We start from the raw sequence: 11794 nt of genomic DNA, 5'->3' as shown, positions 1-11794 counted from the left end.
ATCCAAGAAAGGATAATTGTGAAGAAGAACATAAAAGACCTACAGCAGAAACTCAACACATTTAAGGAAATGGAAGATTTTCAAGTTTTGGATAAAAAGTTGTCAAAAAATGTGGAGAAAGTGGAAGGTGAAATTATGCTAAAAAAACAGCAAAAATTTGAAAGAGATCGTATTGACTACGAGCGTCACCAAGTCTACGTTTGGCAGAGACCTCCACCATCAAGAAATACTGCACGTCAGGAAGTTGGTCAAAAAGGAGTCCAGAATAATAACAATAAAAAAGACAGATCCAGAAGATCCACACCAAAAAGATCTATTCTAAAAAAATCTGCAGAAGCCTCTAGCATGTCGGACATCTCTGATGGAGAAAGCCGTCAACATACAGTATCTTTCTCCACGGATGAAGATACAGATAGATACGGCGAGAATACTGATTATGAAACCCGGAATACGAAACATGGCGAGGCATCCACATCATATGACTTGAGGAGTCAAAAGGCGTCAAAAAACTCCATAAAGGGACAAGGCGCTCGAACAAAAGACGGGGCACAAAAGAAAAGAAAAATCGACCCCTGATGGAAGACCATAACGTCATTAATATTTCAGGAATAACCATTTCAGAGGGTGAAATAGCCGTGTTGAACAAGGGCCTCAACTTCGCCCCTATGAACAACTTCAACTTGTTCAACACGGTTATTGACCTACAAAAATATGTCCGCAAATTGTCTTTAAAAAAATGCTTTGCATCAAAAGATAAATCTCTCCCTGAACCTCCTCCACTGGTTGACAGGGATCTTACAGACCCCTCTCAGACAGTCGACGACCTTCAAGTTGAGAGATTTTCTTTTAAAGAGTATGGGGTACTTCAGGATATGTTAGATCTTGAAAGAGATGATAATATTTCAGATTCCATGAGTACTGAGGAGCAGTTTTTATTTTTGAGTGGTATGAAACACACACAATTTAGGAGTAAATCCATTTTCTGTCCATCATTCTCCAAGGGTCCTCATTTACAGACCTATGAGAGGCTAGTGGAGAAAGATCTACAGGATCTTGCCAAGGGCTATATATTCACTGCTCCTTCCTTTGACAACTTATCCAAAGAAGACAGAATAAATCTTAATGCATTAAAGAAGAGGTCTGATATTGTAATCAAAAATGCGGACAAAGGGGGAGCAGTGGTTATTATGCACACGGAAGCATACCATACAGAGGCCATGAGACAGCTGTCTAATACACAGGCATATTGTAAGTTGGATAAAGATCCTACACGATCATATCTAGCAGAGATTCGTGAATTGTTTGATCTGGGCAGGGAATTGGGAGTACTCAATAGTCGTGAGTCAACATACTTATACAACCCATTCCCAACTGTGCCTATTTTTCACCATCTCCCAAAGATCCACAAAACCTTGGTTTGTCCTCCTGGCAGACCAATTATATCTAGCATTGGATCTTTGGGAGATGGTCTATCTAGGTACGTTGATTATTTCTTACAAACTCTGGTAAAAACATTACCCGCCTATTTAAGGGACTCTGCGGATTTGCTTCAAGATATTCAAAGAATTCAATGGCTCAATGGTTACACTTGGGTTACACTCGATGTAACCTCTTTATACACGATTATTGATCACACTTTGGGCACGAGAGCAATCAGTCACTTTCTTAATCATTCTAATTTAAATTTGGCACAAAACACTTTTTTGTTAGATTCGGTGATGTTTTTGTTACAACACAATTATTTTATGTTTGATTCACAATTTTATTTACAGTCACAAGGCACAGCAATGGGCACGTCATTTGCACCATCATATGCAAATCTATATATGGGATTTTGGGAATCTATCTACATATTTGGTGACACTAACCCTTTTAGAGATAATATTATTTTCTACCGTCGCTTCATTGACGACTTATTATTTATCTGGAATGGGGATGATGACACTTTGCACGCTTTCTTTGAATATCTTGAGGCCAATACGTATAATTTAAGATTTACACATTGTTATAGTGACTCACAGATTGACTTCTTAGACCTACATTTGTACATTGATGTGGGTCAGAAAATACAGACTAATATCTTTAGGAAGACAAACTCTAAAAATTCCCTGCTCAGATCGAACAGTGCCCACCCAAGACCGCTTATAAAGGGAATACCAAAAGGGCAATTTCTGAGGTTAAGACGCCTATGTTCCACAAGAGAATCCTTCTTGGCACAGGCAGAGGATCTAAAGAGAAGATTCAGAGATCGTGGTTATGTAGAGAGAGATCTGGAGAGTGCATTTAATTATGCCCTAGAAACCGATCGGGAGTACCTCTTGAAAAAGAGGAACCCCAAAAAGACACTATCCAATAATATTAACAATCAGTGTCCACTGTTCATAACCACGTTCTCAAAACAAGCAGAACAGATTAGACATATACTCCAAAAACATTGGGGAATCTTAAAATTAGATACAGATTTGGATCCCTATACCACACAAAAACCTAGAATGGTATTTAAGAAAGCCAAAACCATCGGCAATTATGTATCTCCTAGTTTGTTTGAGTTAAAAGCTAAAAATACAAAACCTCTGCCTAAAGGATTCTTTAAATGTGGCCTATGTAATCTCTGCAGATACGCTGAACCATTAAAATCAGTAAGAGATGTCCATACAGGGCAAATTTATCGGTTGGAGTCATTTATGACATGCAACACCAACTTTGTAATTTATTTACTAAAATGTGCATGTGGAAGTGGCTATATAGGCAGGACCATTAGGGCTTTGAAAGTAAGGATCACAGAACACATCCGGAGTATAAAGAACAGCGATGAACGCTTTCCGGTAGCACGTCATTTTAACACGTGTCCCTCAGGATCAACTAAAACACTTACGTATAGTGCCATTGAGACCATCCCTATACACCCTAGAGGAGGACATAGAGAAGCATCACTAAACCGTAGGGAGATGTTCTGGATTTATGCCCTTGGGACATTGGCACCCAGGGGCATGAACCAAGATTGGGAGCTCAAACATTTTTTAACTTGATCTAAAAGGATTAATGAGCCCAATCTATCAACTGACTTACCCTAGATTTTGGTCCAAAAACCTAGAGTAGCTTTCGTTTATTCAAATGTACTAGATAATATGCAATATGAATATACAATGTCCAGTGCATTCTCATATAATAACATTGCTTGCCTTACGTTAAAAACCAGGGTTATTGTTCACACAGCTAGAAATTAATTGTCCCAAATGGATACTTTATTACATTATACATGTTTTTATGACATATGTTTAATCATAGATCAAAACTTATGTATCACCAAAAATTAATTATCAATAAGAACATTAGTTGAATATACTAACATGATAAATATTGGTGAACAATTTTTCTCCCCCAATCCACACATGTAACCTCCATTTCAGATTTTAGATTCGCCACATTATGCATTTGTATGTTATTCATGTTTTGTTGTACTTGATTTAATGTGTGTTTTTATCATGTTAGTTTTATTTGTTTAGTTCATCCCCACATGCTTTTCTTGCAAGTCAAAACCCCTCCCCCCTCCCCCCCCCCTCCCCCCCCCCTCCCCCCCCCCTCCCCACTTCCCCCTTCCCTCCCCTTCCTCTCATTCCTTTTCCCTTCTCCCCCCCCCCCTTCCCCCCCGCCCCTTTTTCCTTCTCCCATCCCTCCTTGCCTCCCTGGGCATCCTTTTTGCATTACATAGCCATGTATCGCTATGTGTTGAGGACTCTCTGTTGTTGTTTATAGTCGTTGCCTAGCAACGACGTGCTACGTATCGGCAAAGGGGTCTGGGCGCTGAAGTCAGATGCGCGTCATTCCCCCTGTCCTCAGATATACCCAGGGCAGCTGGCATTACTATTGGCTGGGAGCCTCAGCCAATGAGGCTATAGCTTGGCGATTTTCTAGCCAAAAGGAGTAGCGCGATGACGCAGGGGGAGGTACTTCACCCCCCTTCAAAGTTATACACGGCAATTAGTCATTCTGTGCGCAGGGAGTCCCAGCCAATTAGATTATACATTAGCGATTTTCGCGCCAAAAGCAGGGAGCGCGATGACGTAGGGGGGCGGGCTTAGCCCTTTAAATCAGTGGGGATGAATGGTGCGGATCAGCTCTATGACTAAGGACTATACCAGTCCGAAACGCGTCAGAGTGTGTGTCCCCTGTACCATGCTGTTTCAATAAAGGATTTTTAACAACACCTTGCTGGTCCTCTACCCTATTTTGCTGTGCACCGCAGGAATCTTTGGATTTCAACCTCTTTGATGCGATAGACCGGGAGGCAAGGCATCTGAGATTCTATTTCATATACACCGTCTCTCCATCGGTCGGCCAATTTGGGTTTTCCTGGGACTCCCAGATTCCAAAGCAACACAGCGTCTCCAGGACGAAGCTCCCGATATTTGACCTTATGATCGTATCGCCTTTTATTGTCAGCATTCAGCTTAGCTGTAGACTTCTCAGCCTGTTGATAGGCCTGCTGCAAGCTGCCTTTAAGTCTTTGCACATATATGAAATGGGTAGCATTATGTATCCCATCCGTCGAGACTCTAAGGCGTACATCCAGTCTCGCCTCTCGTCCAAACATGAGGAAGTATGGGGAGAATCCAGTTGACTCGTGTCAGGTACAATTGTACGCATGCACCAGGGCCTCCACGTGTCAACTCCATTCAGTTTTCAGAGCTCCCTTTAGAGTTCCAAGCATGTCCAGCAAGGTCCAATTAAATCGTTCTGGCAAAGTGTCTCCTTCGGGGTGGTACGGGGTCGTTCGTGATTTGGCAATGTTCAGCATTTTGAGCAATTCTCGGATCAGAGTGCTCTCATCAGACCTTGGTCTGAGTGGAGGCGATTTGGAAGGCCGTAATGAACGAAGTGCTTCTCCCATAATATCTTTGCCACCGTGATAGCTTTCGGGTCTATAGTGGAAAAGGCCTGGGCATACCGGGTGTAATGGTCCGTGATGACCAGCACATTGCATATTCCTCGGCTATCAGGCTCAATGCACAGAAAGTCCATACACACAATGTCAATGGAACCAGAACTTTTGAGATGGCCCTTAGGCGCTGCTCTGGTAGGCAGATTCTTGCGTTGGATACACCGCGAACAATGACGACAATGGCGTTCTATGGCCTCTCGCATCTTGGGCCAGAAAAAGCGGTCTCGGACAAACCCAAATGTCTTCTCTACACCGAGATGTCCATGCTCATCATGTAGGGACTTTAACACCATGTACTGTAAGTTCCTAGGGAGGACTAGTTGTCGTCTGTCTGGGTGGTTGTGATATTGCACCACCCGATAGAGTAAACAGTTATCGATTTCGAATTTGTCCACTTCCCGCATGATTGAGGAAACCAAGTCGTTGGGAGCACGCTTCAGAAGGGCTGGATTCTTTTTTTCAACGGCTTGCCTAATGATACTAATGACAGGATCTCGTATTTGGTAGTCTACCAGATCTTTCCACCGTAGCACTTTGTTATGAGTTATGTTCATCCCCTTTGGATCGCAGTAGGCGGCTGGGACAGCCTGCGACTGGCATCCCAAGGAATCCGCAACCCGTAATTATGAGAAGGCCACTTGATCGTTGATGATCGCGGCAGTGATCCACATAGCTCGCACCCCTGGTCATGGAAGTTCTTCCCATTCCTCATCATCTTGAGTAGCACTTAGCCCTGGCCGTCGGGAGAGGGCGTCAGCCCCGACATTCAAGGGTCCTGGCTTATACTTCAGGGAGAATCGGTAATTGTTCGGAGCTGCCAGCCATCGGTGTCCTGCTGCATCCAATTTGGCCGAGGTATTGATGTACGTGAGAGGATTGTTATCCGTCCTTACCTCAAACGTAACACCGTAAAGGTAATCGTGAAGCTTCTCGGTGATCGCCCACTTGAGAGCAAGGAACTCCAACTTGTGAATGGGGTATTTCTGTTCACTGGGTGTCAGACTGCAGCAGATGTAGGCTACAGGCCGAAGGCCCTCGGGGTGCTTCTGGTGCAGGACGGCACCCTGTCCATTGAGACTGGCATCCACATGCAGAACGTATGGTTGATCGGGATCAGCATACGCAAGCACCGGAGCTTCGGTCAGGCTTTTCTTCAACTTCAGGAAGGCCTGTTCACACTCAGGCGTCCATTTATCGCCAAACGGTTGACGGGCCGATGTGGCCTTCCTTCCTGTATCTTCAGGTTATATCTTCAACAGATTGTTCAGGGGTTTAGCTCGACTAGAGTACCCTTCCACGAAGCGACGGCAATACCCACAGAACCCCAGGAAGGATCGTAGTTCTGCGACATTCCTGGGACGGGGCCTGTTCACGACCGCTTCTACTTTGGCTTGGTCGGTGGCGATTCCTTGAGCAGACATGATGTGTCACACGTAGGGTGTAAATGTAAATGTAAGGAAATGTACAGTAAATATTTTGATGGCTTTCCAACTATATTTGAAGCTACACAACTCTCTTACTCAAGGTAGTTTGCTTTAATAAAAAACAGACACTGGTCAGTATTTAAGACGTCAAAAAAAAAAAATACGCACATAGAAGTTTTATAGTAATTTACACGAAGATGGTATACATTTAGATAGAGGTAGAAGTTCACTTTACAATGCTCACTAACTATATAGTAGGTCACCAAGGTGTGACAAAACCGACACTTGTCGAGGGACAATTTCAATCCTTCTTTCCCAAAACGGTCTATCACTTTAAGCACTCTCTCTTCGTGCTCTTCCAGGGTCCCTCTGTAGACAATGATGTCGTCCAGGTAGACGAGACACTCTCGAGGGTTAATGTCCCCGATAGTCTTCTCCATCAGTCTTTGGAAGGTAGCAGGGGCCCCACATATACCCTAACTAGAGCCCTCTGCTGATTGGCTGCCTCTCGCGCGTAATCACTGCGCATGCGCAATGTTCCTGGCTCGCCGCCGTATGCGGGGACTCACTGCGCATGCGCAAACACATAGGGAATGGCGGCGCCCTGCTGCCCTGCTGCCCTGCATTGGGAGCGCTGGGAGCCCTTGCAACGCGATCGCGGCCCTGGCAACTGGCCGCACGCGTCCCCGGCAACCCCCCTGAAGCAGGATCCTCACTGCTCCCACCTTGCGATCGGCCGACGGGACCGCCATTGGGCTCAGCGGCCCCCGCGATCGCCAGCAAGGTGAGGGGGGTTGACAGGCAGGGGGAACCTGGCTACATATATATATATATAATATATATATATATATTAGACAGAAGAAAAAAAGCGCACAACCCATAGCGTAAAAACATACAAAAATTTAATAAAAAAAACATTGAGAGAGAAAACAAGCTCACTCAAAAATATTAAAGATAACCAGGCATGTATAAATATAATATTTTGGCTGAATCAGGTTGCCACCATCCCTTCAAATCAAAAAACATTTTTATTGGAAAGTATTAATTTTATTTTAACACATAATTATTTTTTATTTGGAGACAATTATTATTTGCAGACCTGTGGAACGGCCATGGGTACGAGATTCGCCCCTAGTTATGCCTACTTGTACATGGGCTATTGGGCTATTGGGAGGAGTTGGCCGTGTGGCAGAATGTGGCGCTGGGGGCGGGTCTCGTATACTATGGCCGTTTCATAGATGACCTTATATTCATTTGGGATGGTGAAGAGGATGATTTTAGAACTATTATAAGATCATTTGATGAAATTGGTTTAGGGCTTAAGTTTACTTTTGATATTCATGCCAATTCTGTGGTATTTCTAGATCTGGTATTGTAGGTGGATGAAGAAGCTAATATACTAACTAAAACACACTTCAAGGCTGTAAGTGTTAATAACTACGTTCGTGCGGAGAACAATCATGCCTCACGTTGGCTAAATAACATCCCACTGGGCCAATTTCATCAAATGAAGAGAAATTGCACGAAGGATGGCGACTTTGTGTCCCAATCACAGCTACTTGAGTTGAAATTCAGGGACAAGGGATTTGATACACAACTCGTCAAACAATCTTTTGACAGAGTTGCTGCTCTAGACAGATTCTCTCTTCTGGAACAATCTAGAAATAAGAGGATAAATAACATCAAGCATTATACAAGACATATCCCAGATACATCTATGTCCCTGAGATTTATAACAGGTTATAATCAATCTGCAAATACTATTGGCAGAATTTTAAATAAACATTGGGATATCTTAAAATGTGACCCCCATTTGGGGCCACATCTACCCGATAAAGCTTCAATAGTGTTTAGGAAAGCCAGAAACATAAAAAATATTCTGGCACCTACTAAAATCAATAATAATCATCCGTCTGCTTTGTCTCAATTGAGGCCTGCTGGTAACCATAGGTGTGGCAGAACACGCTGCATCACCTGTAGTCATCTGTCAACATCTGATCAGTTTGTCTCCTTTGTCAAGGGCAATACACATAGTGTTGTAGGATCTATTACATGTATAAGCATGTACATTACATACATGCTGACGTGTGGTTGCGGCAAACAATATTTGGGCCGCACCACGCGTCCCTTGAGTGCTCAGTTCTTGGAGCATCGAAGAAGTATAGTTAACGGAGTTAGCAGCCATGGGATCTATAGACACTTTGAAATGGTTCACAATAAAGATCCAAAAACGTTAAAAATTATAGGATTGGAGTATATATCTCTTCTTACTTTAGGGGGTGATCGGTTCAAAAAGTTGTGTAGACGTGAGACTTATTGTATCTACCAGCTCGCGACACTAGCACCTGGTGGATTCAATGAGTCCATTGACACAAGCACTATTGTTTAATATTGGTTTATATATCCAATCTGCTTATGGGTTAATATCTCTTTGTTTTTGGCTCTGTTGTTCCCTGGTGGAGCTTCTCTCCTCTTTTGCCATATTGGTAATTTATGGTGACAAATAAGGCTGAGCTGGAGAAGTAGGCACAGATGCTAGGTTCTGTGCTATTATTAGAAATGTATATTATTATTTTTGAAAAGCTAGTATTGATACTTCTCCCGCTGGGGCTATTGTTTGGCCAATTTTTACACTAATAATATGTACTAAACAATATTGCATTTGGTTATGACTATTCAGTTTGTTATTCTTGCATTTGTTATACAATTTTGGTATGTCTATTTTAACTGAAGTTAAAATTCTTTCTCTTTAGTTTTATTATGTCGCAATACTAATATTTGTTTTCTTTTTTCTATACCTCTAACAGCTGATATGTGTGTATTCAAGTTATTGCCCTTTAGTTTTAATTGGGGGAGCTTTGTGATTGATTAACTGTTATCTACTGTACCACCCTCTTTTCTGGATATATATTTCTGTCTCTGTTGTTGTTCCAATATCCTTTGAGAAAATCAGTGTGTCTGACGAAACGCGTCAGGAAGCAGCGCCAACATTACGTCATCAACAAAGGTCGGAAGCAGTGGCAAGCTACCAGCACCGCTTCACACAGCCCCAGAATTGGCGCGGTTGCTAGCCGGTCTGGTGTTGAGAGACTGACAACCCAGGACTCCTAAGATTACAAGTTTCAACACCATCCATGAGGTCTGAGACCTTGGGACACGAGCGGGCGGCGTGTGTTACATCTGGCGCTGCAGGAGATCTTGCCGCGCTGTTCCCGTGGTGGTGATATTCTATTTATACATGCCTGATTATCTTTTATGTTTGTGAGTGAGCTTGTTTCCCTCTCAATATATTTTTTATTAAATATTTGTACGTTTTTACGCTATGGGTTGTGCGCTTTCTTCTTTGTCTAATAGATTTTTATGGAACTGGTTCTTCTGCTGAAAGCTTCCCCACACCCATTCAAGCGACAACAACTGACTGGACAATCTGATGAGTGGATTAGTATCATCTTTTTATATTTTTTATGATTCACTGCTTTAATTGTTTTATTTTGACCTTGATATCATTTGTTTTTACTATACATTTATGACTTGTCAATTGGCGCTACTAGTCTTTTGATATATATATATATATATATATATATATATATATATATATATATATATATATATATATATGTAGCCCTTTTTCTGACACTCTAAAGAGACTATGGGTAACTGTACGCACCTGCGGCTCCAGGAGATTTGAGCCTCCGCTAGCTGGGAGCCTGGGGTAACACTTATTAGCGAAGTGCCTCCACTTACCCAGGATCCCCGTGATGTGAGATTCCCCTGGGCAAGAAACATATACACACGCATATATGATGCAACCAACTTTGCTATAATGCACGGTAACCTTAGCACTCTATCATAGCAGTCAACACATAACATAACACTTATTCTATAACGCTTATCCTTAGTGGCTCGGCCACTCTCATCAGGAGTAACGTCTCCGTCCCCTCCCCGCGTGCCCCACACACCGTGTCCATGTATAGTACTATATTGGTATAGGCTCAGTCCTTTGGCCACTTCACTAGTGTCCCCAAAGAGTTACGCCTAAGGCGGGATCAGTGCCTGTTGACCGGTGTTGGTGCACTTGATGTAAATAATACCTTCCGGTCACGGCGGTGACCGGTAACAACTTCGCAAAGGGTCAGACGAATCAGCGGCCTGCCTCCTGGGTCTCAATGTCCAGCTGTCTGGTCCCAAACGACTTGCCACAACTGCAACTCTGTGCTTTGTCCCTAACTGGTACTCAGTAAGGGGTGATGTTCGCTACCACTATAGGGCGTCCCTGCAGCACAACAACCTACGGTGACTTAAGGGAAAACTCCTAGGGGCCTGCGGGGTAGAACTGTCCTATGCAGGCGTGTCACTGACCCCCTGCACCCACACTACCTCTACCTTCACCTCCCGGATCCCCTCTCACTAGCTTCTTTGCTTAACCTGTGACAGCTGAACTGCACTCACACTGTGCCTTCTTGTCAGCGCACACAGCACTGACAGCTGTGTCACTGACAAGACTACACACCACACACACCTAACGGCAGGGTCCCTACCTTAGGGGCCTTCCCTCAGCACCTACCCACTACCCTAATAGGGATTGGGGCCTGCCTGGGACTTGGGGATTACCTTACCTGGTGTAGGAGCCACTTGCTCCCTACACCCTGCCTCCCCCTTCCTGCTCCCAGCTCCAACTGCCATTCCTAAGCCCGCGAAAAGTATCTCTTTCCCTGCTCTAGTGAATCCTTGGCCCTCATTGGCCAATTGGAGACACCTGGGGTGCTTGGCCCTAAGCCTCATGGGAACTGTAGTCCCGTTGAGGCCTCTATAGCATTTTGTCCGTGTGCGCGCTTGTCCTGCGCATGCGTGAGTCCCTAATGGCCGCCGCAACTCCCGAGTCCTAACTGCGCATGCGCGATCACTGCGCATGCGCGCGTATCTTTAATGGCGGCCCCCGTTAGCCGGGTGCGCCGCGAGTCCTCGGAGCGCTCCCTGCTCTGGCCCCCACCTTCTCGTCGTGCCGATGGGTCCGTCACTGCCTCCGGCGGCACCCGCAATCGCTTGGCACGCAAGGAAGGGGGTCTCTGGGACCAAAAACAGACCGGGGCTACATTTATATATATTATATATATATATATATAATCTGTAAAGCACTTTTATTCCCTGTAACTCTCCCTGAGACACCAAGCCGTGGTGGAGTCAGTCATGCGCCAGAGGGGCTGAAGGAGAGATTGATCGATAAATTGCTGGTGAACATGCCTCCATGTGAGTCACCTTGCTGGCTTAGGAAGGCGCCACGTGGGAGCCTTGTCTTGTGGTGACAAGATGACGGACGGCACTGTGCCTCCGTGCAAACACAGCGAGAAAAGCGGGTCCTGACGCTCACTACTATGCTGGTTTAGAGAGCACCCTAGATCACTTAATCTCCCCAAGCCACCAAGCCGTC

The sequence above is a fragment of the Ascaphus truei genome, assembly GCF_040206685.1.
Source record: "Ascaphus truei isolate aAscTru1 chromosome 12 unlocalized genomic scaffold, aAscTru1.hap1 SUPER_12_unloc_5, whole genome shotgun sequence".
Taxonomy (NCBI): Eukaryota; Metazoa; Chordata; class Amphibia; order Anura; family Ascaphidae; genus Ascaphus; species Ascaphus truei.
The sequence above is the reverse complement of the archived record's forward strand: the minus strand, read 5'-3'. Positions refer to the sequence as shown.